Consider the following 14,631-nt stretch of genomic DNA (forward strand, 5'->3'; position numbering starts at 1 on the left):
GGATTGCATGTCTCAAATAGCCCCGGACTGTCTTCTTAATCTTGGTTGCAAAGCAGAATGAAACTCTTGGCTTTCTCACTCTCCCATTTAGCATTTGAGCTCTGCTTCAGGTATTGCAGGACTGTGCAGCAAATAACATTGCAGGATTGCTATTTACTTTGGTGCTTCAATTTCTATGGCAATTAAAATGTACTTCCTCTGCAGTTTGCAAACTTTGACAGCTGACCCGCTAGTCTGACTTATAGAGGAAGTGTTAGCAGCAACTTCATTTGCAAACGTAGAAACAGTAGGAGTACAAGAAGTATGCACAGACAAATATGACAATTCTTTTACATCAAATTTCTGTTACTCTGTTTCTGCAGTCTTTGCACATGCAAGACTGCCATTGATTTCAGAGAGAGTTTTGTGTATATAAAGGCTCCAGGTTCAGACCTATATTGATTGTGTATCATTTCATGCATTTATGAATTAATTTCCATGTCTATTCTGTTAGAAATCATATACCAGATCCTCTGCTGGTGTAAATAACTATAGCTCCACTGACTTTAATAGAAATATGCCATTTTACATCTAAGGAAGATGTGGCTCCACATCTGTAGGCGTTTTATGATAAAAAGGGAACTCCCCCATGCCTATATTTATTTGCATAGATAATTGTATACTCTGCCTTAATCCCTTTGGAACACACTCTGTTCCAAAGCTTAGCCCCTGCTAGACTTCTGCCAAGCAAAATAAAAAAACCATGCTTTTATTGATGTACTGTGTAATCATATAAATTGAGTGTCAAATATTCATCAGCTACTTTTCAAGTAAGCTATTTGCTAGACAAATTATATATAAATTATACTAATAATGATAAGATATTGTAAAGCAAATAACTGTATTGTGTTGCTTTATAAATCCTTTATCTAAATTCAAAATAAAACAGGTTATTCCATTTGGCAATAATTTTATTATCCAAAACAGAAAATTGTATGTTTGAGTTTTTTCCATTTACAAATACTTTTTGTGCTTTGGCAATTCAAAAATGACCGTCCTCAATGAAGATTAATACCTTTGTGTTTGAAGAACTTTTTCTTAGAAATGAAGAAGTATAGGCATTAGAAATGTATATACCTTGCATGCGCATACGTTACTAATTGTACAGCAATGCATGGATGTGTGGTGCACCAGATACATACATGCGCAACTGGAGCATTGCATGATGATATTTAGTGTGAGCTGATAAGACAGTCCCTTTGCTTTAACCCCATAATTCTTATTCTCTGTGCTCCCTGAGCAGTCATCCTTTCCCTCCTAAATTCTCCCTACATTAAATAAACACAGTGCTCTCATTTTGTTAGTATTAATAATAATGATTAAAATTACTTATCTAGTGCTATAAATGTACATAGAACTTTGCAAATGAAAGTAAGACCCTAGGACATTTACAATATACCTTTTCCAGACGCAGTAAAAATATTTAAAATGTAAGACATGAGAGCTGGAGCAGAAAGAAAAGTAGGAAATCGCCAATGGAAGGACAGGTGAAACAAGTAGGTTTTAAGGAGAGATTTAGTTGGAGCTAAAAACTTCAAACCTGACTTCTTTTGTTTAAAAAAAATTCCAAGTCTGAAGAAAATGGATTCACTAATTTTAAGTGATGAATGTTTCATTTTGGCAATCTGGATTATGTGCATTAGATTTTTTTACTCATTTTTAATGTTTTTTAAAAATTACTTTAAAAGGACATATTTCCTGGGCTACTCAAGTTAGAGCCAATGAGGATGGGTGGCTGTGATGCATATTGGCTCAGTAAGAGAGTTTCCAGAACAGGAAATTTTTAGTATAGACTCATCTTTAAAGTGCTTTAGCATAAGCTTAGTTCTAACCTACTTTACACTGGAACGAAGTGAATCACTCCGTTTCAAGCAATTTACAAGCTCAGCTCAGGGAGCATGTAAGTTCTGCAGCTGGATACCTGGATTCCAATGAACTTGCAAGCTTCTCTGGTGATGCCGGCAGAATCTGTCAACCTAATAACTCTGATCAAAAAACTTACAACCCTGTGCAGCTGAAGCCTGTTGTACAGTTTTCAGTGACCTTGTATTGCGTCTTAGGCCTTGTCCAAGGCCTAAGACACAATACATATACAAATTGTATAGCTTTAACTATACTGGTGCTCCTCATTGATTCATCTTTCACCAGAACTCATATATTCTGACACCAAACCACATATGCAGACTCCTAGCATAATTACATCATCACCAGGATCATCAAGAAATACCACCACCCAGCGCCAACACGTATCAGGGGAAGAGGGGTAAGTGGGAAGAAGTCTGACCAGCTTTGAAATGATGTTAAATATGTGCAACAACTATTTTTGTCTACCCTAAATTTCTATTTTTATACTGGTCTAGTTAAATAATACAGTGCCCCTAGTCTAGATTCAGTTATATCAGTATAAAAGTGCTTATACAGGATAATTTATCCCCATGATGGAATAGTAAGCTATAAGCATATATGGCACCTTTAAATTAGTATAACTGTGCCCACCTGAGGGGTTGTCACCAGTATAACTATTTTATTTATCACACCCTAACCAAAATATCAGAGGGGTTGGCATGTTAGTCTGGATCTGTAAAAGCAGCAAAGAATCCTGTGGCACCTTATAGACTAACAGATGTTTTGGAGCATGAGCTTTCGTGGGTGAATACCCACTTCGTCAGATGCATGTACAACCAAAATAGTTGTACTGGTATAAAAACTGTGTGTAGAACCAGATCTTATACACGTGTAGGTACATTGCATAAGCCCATACCCTCAGCTCATTTGTTCTATTAGCATCCACAGTGGCTTATGCCAGCTTTCTTACAGCACCTTTGGGGAAGGGGTTAGGAACCCTTTTCACCCTTAGCTATACCCAGCCTATTAGATCATTCCTGCTTCTACCTTTCTTAAGGAGCAATGTCAGTTTCCTTTTCTCTGAAGTCTCTGAAGACTGTACATATTACTAGGTCTCTCCCAAACTACTAGTCTGTCAGATTATCAACTAGAGTACCAGCATGTGTTCATGGAAGGCTGTTTAAGAAATCCCTGAATATTGTCCTTTTTCTCCTTTGATGTGATAATAACCCAATTCAGGGCCAAAATACAATAAAAATACATTATTTTTCTTTCTATCTAGGGTAACTTTGAATAAAAGCCGTGTATTCTTTATATTAAGTTTCTCCTTTCCTAGTCCAATTTTTATCTCAATAACTATTTGCATTTAATAAATGTTTTTTCCTCCCTCCAACAGATTACATGGGATCTCAGGAGTGGGTCTTAAGCAGTTTCCCTAAGGAGTCCTTTTCTCACTGATTGTTTTTGACACTTCTCTGAAGAACATGGTTCATTACTAGGGCCCTACCAAATTCACAGCCATGAAAAATGCCTCACAGACCGTGAAATCTGGTCTCTCCCTGTGAAATCTGGTCTTTTGTGTTCTTTTACTCTATACTATACAGATTTCATGAGGGAGACCAATGTTTCCCAAACCCAAAAAGAGGAGGCGGGGGAGTTGCCAGGGTATTCTAAGGGGGTCACAGTATTGCCATTCTTACTTCTGCGTTGCCTTCAGAGCTGGGTGGCCAGACAGCAGTAGCTGCTGGCCGGGTGCCCAGCTGTGAAGGCAGTGCCATCACCAGCAGCCATGCAGAAGCAAAGATGGTATGGTATGGTATTGCTACCCTTACTTTTGCACTTCTGTCTTCAGAGCTGGGCCCTCGGCCAGCAACTGCCACTCTCTGGCTGCCCAGCTTTGAAGCCAATAGTGCAGAAGTAAGAGTGGCAATACCATACCATGTCATCCTTACTTCTGCATGGCTGCTGGCAGCAGTGCTGTCTTCAGAACTGAGCGCCCGGCCAGCAGCCACCACTTTCTGGTAGCCCAACTCTGAAGGCAGCACTGCTGTCAGCGGCAGCTCAGAAGTAAGAGTGGCAATACTGCAACCCTCCTACGATAACCTTGTGACTCCCCCACAATCCTCTTTCAAGTCAGGACTAGTGTTCCCTCTAATTTTTCCCACCCATGTGTGAATGAATTTAATGAGCACCAATATGGAGGTGATGTGTGACACATCACCTCCATATTGGTGCACATAACAAAATTCATGGGGTGGGGATGAGGAGTTCGGAGTATGGAGAGGCTTAGGGCTGGGACAGAGGGTTGGGGTGAGGGGGGGTGAGGGCTCCAGCTGGGGGTGCAGGCTCTAGGGTGGGGGCAGGGTTGAGGGGCTCATGATTGAGGCAGAAGGTTGGGGTGCAGGGGGTGAGGGATCTGGTGGGGGGTGTGGGCTTTGGGTTGGGGCCAGGGGATTGGCGCATTTCCCCAGGCTAAGTTAATAATGCATTTTATTTCTCAATCTGTTTATCAAAATGCTTATCTCTGTATGTTTCAAAGGTTGCTAAAACCAGATTTAAGAGACTATCCTCTAAATATTTTTGACATATGAAAAAGAACATCTTTCTAACAGAAACAAACTTCTGGACAAGCACAAAAGTAATTAAAAACCAGATAATTCAATGATGTGACATGAATTACATGATGAAGAAAAGTGGTGTGGATGAAAACATCCTCAAAACTGAAAGATAAAAACAAAGATGAATTATAGACAACCTCCTTCTTGAGACGCAAAATTCTTATTCCTATAGCTCCCCATAACTGCTTATTGAATGCTCCACTCATGGATCTAAATTTAAACATAATAATAAATTGATTTTTTTTATGGTTAGCAGCTAGACATTGTATTGGATGTTATTCGAAGTATGTAACTCCCTCCTCCTATAGAACTGTGCTGTAGTAAAATATGGACTGTGCTTGTACTAGAAAAGCTTTCTAACCAAGTACATACACAACAAAAACCACCAGAAATGGAGAATAGATATTTGGTCACCCTTTCTAGCGAACTTAGAGGAGGACTCCCTGCTAGCAAGGCAGAATCTTTAGCCAGATTCTTTGAATATTAACCAGATCCTAAATAAATAATGTATGATATTGTAAGTTAATGTTTTATTGTAACTTTGTCTTAATTAAAATTTTAAAAATAAAGTTCTCCATGTTTCTAGTGTAATATTCCAATTTAGATCCATTTCCCAGAAGACGTTGCTAAAAACAAATATCTAGCAATGTATATAGGTTATCACACATTGATTTGAGGCTAACTACTCATCCTGTGCACAAAGCACGAGTAAACAGGCTTTTCCCGGGAAATACAGGCATGAACTAGGTGAGGTGACTTTCCCACCCTTCAACCTGGAGCAAAGATATGTAGTAACTGCATAGCCATTCCATGGCCCATTAAACACCGCAAAGCTGATATTTTCGTTAGTGGATAATATTTTGCAGACCCACTGGCTACTCTATGAGTTCTATACATGGAAGGCTTGTGGGTTTGGGCTCTTCTCCTTGTGAACTCAGAAGGGGTTAACCACTTCACTGGGCAGAAAGGAGGAGGTTAGCCCTTTTAGATTGCACAAGCTGCAAGATGGGCAGTTGTGGCTTATTAAACTTCTAGGAGCTGGAACTGACAGCTGTGCCGCCTAAGTGGGGAAGTCATAAAAAGGAAGCAGAAGGCCCCAGAGGGAATTAGCTAGCTGCTTTCTAGCTTCATCCTGACTAGGGGAAAGGAGTAACTAGAGAAATTAACTTCCTGCTTGAACTAAGGAGGCCTATACTACTGCCAGAGGGTGACCACAGTAAGACTGTTTTTATTTGCTTGTTAGTTGAAGTAAATGGAAAGAAGCTGCCCTGTGTTCTATTACATTTATGATTATAGCCAAGAGAACTGCCCCATCACTGTTATTTTTCCAAGGCTGGGAGTGGAATGGATTTTCTATTTTTTATTTTTAATATAATTTAAAGGGACTGTGACCCTAACCCATAGTGGTAGCTGGCATTCTTGTTCCTGGCTTCATAGTAGCAGATTGGATTTCCTGCTGGAGAAGAAAAGAAAACTGGCAGTGCTCAGGTTGAAGCATCAGAGTCATGTATGCTTATAGAGTTATTAATACAATTTTTTATAAATCAGTTTTTAATATGTCTGTATCTTCAGAAAATATTAATTTTGCTGTCTAAGTCATTGGTCTTTGAAATTATGCTTATCCATGTTCCAGGGCCATTTAAAATTTCTTCCAGTGCTGTAGGATACTGGGAATTCCAGAACTTAAAAACATAGCTGAGAAAGATGCTAGATAGTCAGGATAAGTAAAATGCTTATGCTTGTAAACTTATATGGAAATTATTACCGACTATATACATTTGGTATCTGCCATTCCTAAAAGTTAAGTGATTACCTCTCTCTTTGTATTCATTAGGTGAAGGGAACAGAGATGCCCTGTTTTCAAAACATCTCCTCTTATTCTGTTAAAGCAGTTTTCTTTAAAATATTGAATTGTTTCACATGCTTGTAGGTTTCAATTTTCTTTGTTTAGAAGATAATTAATATACAGTTTGTTTTCACCTTATGATAATGTGTTTTTAAAGAATCACGAAGAGATTCTAGAACTATAGTCAAGCTTTAAAGTATCCCAGCTTGGCTAAAAGTGGCATGTGCTCAGACCAATTTATAAAGAAATGGAACAATTTATAAGCATGCTTCAGCTGAAATTAGTCTCTATGGCAGTTGTCCCAGGGAAACTCTGTGGGCCTTCTGTGCTTTGCAGCTGCAGAAGACAATTGCAAGTTTTAAAGGGAATTATCACCTTCCAGTAGCCAAGCAAAGAATTACTTAAGTCAGTTAAGAGCTCTATGATTTCCCCCTTCTTCAAGATAAGAGTTCTTAACTTACCCATCACAATTGAACTTATTGACAAATATAGCTTGTCTTAGACCATATGCATATTGGGAAAATACCATATTAGAAAACATTCTAACATGCTCCACTCTGATGCTAAACATAACTTAGCAACTAATGTCACTAGGAACAAGTCATGTTTAAAAGCTGGTTAGCAGGCCATGGTTAATATTAGCTTCTCTTTGGCTGGTGACATGCCAACCCTCCTCCTGTTTCAATCTGCTCTAACCACTATTGAAGTTAGTCAGGGACAGCCAGTCATTAGCACAATATTGGTGGGGAGAAGAGACAACTGCCCAGAAGCACCGATTGAGAATATCCTGTGCCAGATGAAGAGTGAAACAAAGACTGATACAGACAGGATGAAATATAATATATTCTTCCAAGCCTATGCTGAGGCTGTATTACAGGCCAAGAGAATCTTCCTTTCAGCCTCCATTGAAGCTCCCAAAACCCATCCCAAGTAGCTATCCAGGGTGGTAAACCATTACACTAATCCTGAGTGTCTACAGTCTGCATCAGAACCAACTACTAACAGCTGCAAAGAACTATCATCCTACTTCACTGAAAAGAAAATGCACATTTGGGAAGGCTTCTCAAACAACCTGGATCCACTCCACCTGCACCCAGCAATCAATAACTTGCATTCCAAGAGTTCAGTATATTCACTCAACATGAAATTCTGGACTGTAAGAGAACCCTAAAGGAGTCTCAACCCAGGACTTTTGAATCTGATCCATGCCCTTCCTGGTCTGTGAAAGAATCATGGGCAATTGGTGCCACTCATGATGAAATCAGCCAATGCCTCCTTCAAGGGAGGAATCTTATCTTCCTCCTTCAAACACATAATTGTATGACCAACACGAAAAAACCCCATCATGGATACATTGGTTCTAGCCAACTACTGCCCATGTCAAACCTTCAGCTCCTTAGCAAGCTCAAAGAGAAGCTAGCCAAAGGCCAACTGCAATCCCATCTTGTACAAATCCAAGTACAATCTGGATTCAGGACAAGACAAGGAACTGAAACTACTTTAGTGTCACTGATGGTTTGCTATCAATGGATAGAGGGCAGACATCTATTCATATTCTCCTGGACCTTTCTGCAGCATTTGACTCTGTTGACCATAAGATGCTGCTATCTCACCTGAGTGCTTTGAGTCCTTACTGAAGGGATGCATCCAACAAGTAGCCATGGGAAACTACCTCTGCCACTAGACTGATCACTCATGGAGTCCAAAAAGGATCATTTCTCTCCTTGGTCCTACTGAACATCTCCATGCAGCTACTAGATCCTTCACCACGTATGACCTCACCACTAGCAAGATGACCCAGTGCTTGGAGGAGATCAGTTCATGTCTGAAGAACTGGTTAAAGCTGAGTGGGACAGAGCATATGCTGGTGGGCATAGGAAAGCATTCTGAAGAGTTTGCAGCCATGGCACAGTTGAAGGTACACACCCACAACAGGTCAGTTCAGTCCAGTCCATAGCTTAGGAGCGCTCCTGGATTCCTTGCTAACACTAAGCTGTCACCCAGCAGCATCCATAAGTAAGGCTTTCTGCCATCTCCCGTTAGCTAGCCCATCCTGACAAAATATGGCCTCAGTTATACCTTTATCACCTCTTGTCTGGACTACAGCAATGCAATATACGTGGCCACGAAGGCTTCAGTGCTTAGGAAACTCCAACTGGTACAGAATACTGCAGTGTGTCTCCTCAGCAACAAAGGCTACTTAAACACAGAAGACCTGTCCTCCACTCTCTACACTGGCTTGCTATAGAATTTTGAATCAAGTTCAAGGTCTTGGTCATTATCTTCAAGGTGTTCCATGGCCTGGGCCCAGGGTATCTAAAAGAAACAATGGAAATGCAGATTGTGGTTAACAACTCTCTTCCTTTGGACAAGGAAACTTTCTACAATAAGGATAAAACTCATCTGTCCAGGAAACATGGTTTTCTTGGGAACTAGTCCCAGACTGTGGAACAAACTCCCACAGAAAGCAAGGACCATCACAAATCTCACCACCTTCTGCTCCAAGTGCAAGGCACATTTCTTTGACCTTGTGTTCTCTATCATCAGTGTATAGGGGTGTGTGTGTGTAGTATTATGTGACTTTAACATTCCACTACACACACTTCTGCTGGGGAGAGGATGACTCATGTGACAGATATTAGTCACATTGCTTAATGCAGTATTGGAAGGCACATTTGTCAATGCAAGTAATGTCGGTGTAAAGTTGTCAAAGTTGTTATAGCTGCCATTTGTGCATAGCTTGCTGCTTGCATCAGTGCTACACGTATTAACTAAGAGTACTTGTGCCAATGCAAAGTTTTGTACACCATGGGTAGGCATCCCAGTGTGCTGCATGCTGCCGTATGGCACAGTGCCTTCTGGGAAGGTTTCATAATGTGTTGTGGGACAGAAATGACTTGCCTAGGAATCTCTGGAAGCTAGGGCTCATGTTCCCAGAGTGCAACTTTCTGCAGCCCATAATGCCATCCATATCCCATAAATTTTCTTGCCTTTACTTTAAATCCCACAAACCTGTGCAGCCCTCCTTGGTGTCCACAATCTTTGACCATAGCATGGAGCCTGCACAGCTCTGCACTATTTTAATGACATTGCAAATACAGTCCAAACAATCCTCCAGTATTTTCAGACCCACAGGAAGAACCACAATAGTGGGAAACATGATTTTTTTTTTGATGACAGACTATTAAAAAGACATAACAAAAAACAATTCAAGGTTATTGGTGGTGTTCATGGAGCAGCTGCAGATAGTAGAGAATTCCTTCTGGGCCAAGGAAATGTGCACTGACTGGTGGGATCACATCATTATGCAGGTTTGGGACAATGAACAGTGGTTGCAGAACTTTCAGATGCAAAAGGCCAGATTTTTGGATCTGTGTGCTGAGCTCACCTCAGCCCTCGTGTGCAGGGATGCTAGAATGAGAGCTGTTTTGACAAATGAGCAGTGAGTGGGGATCGCACTCTGGTAGCTTGCAATGCCGAATTCCTACCTATCAGTGGGAAATCATTTTGGAATTGGAAAGCCCATGGGTGGGGAGGGGCATTGTCATGCAAGTGTTTAGGGCCATTAATTATGTCCTGGTATACAGGACTGTGACTCCTGGCAATGAGCAGGACATAGTGGATGGGTTTGCAGCAATGGGGTTCCTAAGCTGCAGTGGGGCGTTAGCACTCATATCCCTATTTTAGAACCAGCCCTCCTTACCACAGAGTAAACCAAAAGAAAGGGCTACTTTTCCATGGTTATGCAAGCATTGGCAGATCACTGGAGATGCTTCACCAATATCAATGTGGGCTGGTCAGGGAAAGTGCATGATGCTTGCATCTTTAAGAACATAGGACTGTTCAAAAAACTGCATGCAGGGACATTCTTTCCCAATCAGCAGATTATCATTGGTGATGTTGAAATACCAATAATGATCCTGAAGCTCCTGCCTACCTCTTGTTCCCCTGGCTCAAGAAGCCATATGCTGACCACACTGACAGCACTAAGGACTGATTCAACTACCAGCTCAGCAGGTGCAGAAAGACAGATAACTGTGCTTTTGGTAGAATGAAGGGAGCTTGGTGGTGTTTACTCACCAGATTAGATCTCAGTGAGAGAAATATACAAAGGGTTATAACTGCCTGCTGTGTCCTGCATAGGTATCTGTGAGGCAAAAGGGAAAAAAGTTGCTCCTGGGGTGGAGGGTAGAGATAGAGCAGCTGTCTGCTGAATTTGTACAGCCAGACACAAAGGCCATTACAAGATCTCATTGTGGAACTATGCGGTTGAGAGAAGCTTTAAAAAGCACTTAATGGCCAGCCACATTAATGTGCTGTTCTGGGCTGTGCTCTGGCCCTGAATATTTGGGTGTTGTTAAGAACTGTTTAGTGCTTGATGTACATTTATACATATAACACTGTTTTTAATAAACCTATGAATTATGCAGTGCTTGCTGTACATTTACACATGAGGTGTTTTCTTGAATCCCTGAGTTCTGTGGTACTGTACACTTACAACAACTGAGTGCTTTAAATATTGCTGTACATTGTGCAGTATGTGTGGTGAACTAATAAAGGTTAAAATACTTTTAAAAAATAGAATTTTATTGAGTGACAAAAGCAGTGCAAAAAAATCAAGCTAACCAAAACCAATGTGCAAATAAAAAAGTACTATACATAACTTAATGCAATGGAACTTTAAAATTAGAAAGGCAGCAAATATTTCTGTCCATTTCAATGAATGTGGTCCATTTTTGCTACACATACACTTCAACTTGGAGCAGTAGAGGTAAGGATGCCCAGGAGTCCATGTAGAATGTTGGGGGATGTAGGGAGCTGCCACCATGGAGTTCTCCAGAGACTGCAAAGGTGGTAAGATCACGACCGTTGGATCTGCAGGTCAACTAGAGTCTGCAGCATCTGTGTTTGCTGCCTGACAAGTCCCATTACGTCCTGATGAATCTTCCTCTCCTGGTGGGAGTCCTGGGTCTGTCTCCATTTTCTTCTGTTCCACTTCATGCCATCTGCCATGTTGGACCACCAGGATCTTTGTACGCAATCTGATGCAACACTGGCCTGCAGGATCTTGCTGAACATGTCCTCCCTAGTGGGCTTCTTTCTCCTCCTCCTCAGGATCAGGGATTCTGTGGGTGTGAAGGGGCAGATAAAACAGACAGATGTATGATTGGATTTACAGCCACAATGGAAAGTGAAAGATAAGTTTAAAAAGGGTCTTCCCTTATTCCCATAAAAAAATGTAAGACATGCTTATTGATGCTTCAGCTTTGGAGTGAATCTGCACAGCTCTCCAGGCCCAGAAATGGTGAGTAAGGCCTGCAAGAGGCAGCAGGGCTAGCAGGGGTAGGAGAGGAAGAGGGCATTAGATTTTCAGTTGCATAAAACCATAAAATTTTAGTCCCTATTTCCATAGGTATGAATATAAGGTAAGAATATTGGCACTGTTTTCCACAGGCAATGGTGATTTTAGCCGATAACTCACTTCTGAGGATAACAAAGGTACAGAGACCACAGCTGCTGCTGGTTTCCCCAAGATGCCTGGGCTCATATGCTGCTAACCTGTTTACTGCAATGGTGCCAGCCAAGTTGGCCAACCTCATTGCGAAGCGTTGTTGGAAAGTGTCCTATCACAGAGGAAGAAATAAGGCAGCCTGCTTAAGGAATCTTTGGGAGAGGACTACAGAGTATCTCCAGGAAAATTCATCAAAATCTCTCAGTAGGATACAAGGGACATCCCTGAATACGATAAACAAACTGCTCTGCATTCTCTCCACTCCCTGCCTAACCCTACAGGGAAATGAAAAGCAGATAACTCTACCTCTGTTTATGGTACAACTACCTCTTCTCATACAAGTAAAACAATGAAAAGTTGATACCTGAGTCTTGTTAATTTGGGTATAGGCCAGGTGCCATCTTCGTATGTAAACATTGTAAAGGAAAATGCATGGCACAGGCTTATCCGAGGTTCCTTCCCTTTCATTGGGTTTGGCAGATGGACAGGCTAGACTGCAGTGGAGTCTTGATTGGTTCCTCCATGCCATATCTCTCCTTCTTGTTGTTCACGGCATGCCTCTCTGTCTCGGGCTCCTCTAAGGTATGCATGGTGATCTGTGGGGTGCTGATGGTATCTCCAAGTATGGCATACAGCTTATTGTAAAAGTGGCAGGTCTATGGCTCAGCACCAGAATGAGAGTTGGCCTCCCTAGCCTTGTGATATGCCTGCCACAGTTCCTTTGCTTTCATGCAGTACTGCTGCTGATCCCTGTCATACCCCTTTGCCTTCATCCCCTGTAGAATCTTTTCGTAGATGTTCACATTTCTACGACTGGTCCGTAGCTGTGCCTGGACAGCCCCTTCCCTCTGTAAGTCCAGGAGATCCAATATATCTTGTCTACTGGATCTCCTAGTACATGGAGCCAGCATGGGCAGCTGTGCATAAGGAGGGAGAGTTGCTAGGTGAGCTTGTGGGGTGTTTTAAGGGTGGGGGCTTCCGGTCTCCGTGACCCTTAGGCAGTGGAGTTCACAACTGTGATCAAAACAGTAACTGTCAGGCATTGTGGGAGGTGTGTTAGGGTTGACATAAAGAGAGAACTTGAGTGACACAGTATCTTTTATTGGACCAACTTCTGTTGGTGAGGGGGAGTTTTCAAGCCACACAGAGTTCTTCATAAGGGTTGACATAGGTCACATAGTGTCTACACTTACACTGTGTCAACCTCTATTGCTCAAGCATGGCTGATTGCCATTCAGGGAGGCAGTTAGGTTGCATTAACTGGGTGCTTCTGTTGGCCAGAGATAAATATGAGTGTAGACTCATGGACAAATAGGTTGACATGAGATGACTTACACTGACCAAACTTTGTAATGCAGACCATGTCTCATATACTATGGTAACGAGTGTAGTATCAGAACCTACAGAGTATAGAATAGCCGCTGGGTACTGAGCACTTTTAAAAACTGGCTCTAACTTTATTTTTAGGCACCTAAGTAAGTGATCTGCTTTTTTTTCCCAAAAGTGCTGAACACACAGCAGCTTCCATGTCTGCAATAGCAACTTCAGGAACTTGGTTTTTTTTGTGACTCTTGTTTTAGGAACAAAAAGGAAACAGTCAGAACACCTCTCCATACACTCCTACATAACTTTTTATAATTTAAGAAAGGACTGTGGAGAATGAGCTGTGAAGCTCGTACTCTTCCTCCTTCCATCCCACCCTCTCTTCAACCAGAAACTGCAAAGATTAGAACACAGAATAAATTCTAACACCTGTTTGGATGCAAGTGGGATGGAGAATAAGCACCACTGAGTTATCCGGCTTTCATCTTGGTTAAACTTTCATATAAAAGATGAAAGTTAAAGGGAATTGGAGAGGGTGAGAGACTCAACAATTGGTGGTTGTGTATGCAAATTCCTCTAGATTTGAGCTTCAATGTGAATCTGGTCTTTTTACTAAGTGATCAGCCCATAAACAAAGTGAGATCTGCAACATTCCAGATCAATATGTGCAGTTCAGAAGGTGGTGGATACCTCCACCATAAATACATTAACAGTGCATGCTTAACCTGTACAAGTATGTGGAACATGAACACTCACTGGAGTTGTAATTAGTGAGGGAGCTGTGTGGGATGTAGATAGCATTTCCTTATCAGTCAAAGTCTGAGACCGAATGAAGTGCCTTGTGAAGATGTCAGTTTGTCAATGGCAGTGTGTATGTGTGGATGGATGGACATGGTTATCAAGTATTTTGTAACCTGGTATTTTCTTGCTGCTTAGGCCATAAGTGATTTCAGAACGGAAATATTATAGAACAGAATAGTTCAAAATATTTAAAAACAGAATATTATAGAATATGATGATGGGTGATCACTCGTTACTAAGTATGATCATCTTCCATGGAGTTATGCATCCTCAGGTGGCTAATAAGGCCAATCCTTGAACCATAAGTTGTATTGCAATGAGGGGAGATGTTTTCAGGCTCAGCAGGAGATTGTTGACCATGACTGGAAGCCAGTCTCTCCTTCCTTCTGCACTTCTTGTCCTCTTCAGCTTGTTGGCAAGCAAGTTCAAAATGCAGGGGACCATCACGTAGGACTTCACTCCACGTTAAGTGATCCTGGGCAAGTGTCTCCCAAGTGTCAATGTCAATATTACTTTTTTAGGTTGTCCTTCAGTAAGTCCTTATAACGCTTCCATTGTCCACCCATGTTACAGTACCCTTCTTTCAGCTGAGAGAAAAGGACCTGTTTTGGGAGGCAATGGTCTGGCGTCTGGACAACATGACCAGT

The sequence above is a fragment of the Chelonoidis abingdonii genome, chromosome 2, assembly GCF_003597395.2.
Source record: "Chelonoidis abingdonii isolate Lonesome George chromosome 2, CheloAbing_2.0, whole genome shotgun sequence".
Taxonomy (NCBI): domain Eukaryota; kingdom Metazoa; phylum Chordata; order Testudines; family Testudinidae; genus Chelonoidis; species Chelonoidis abingdonii.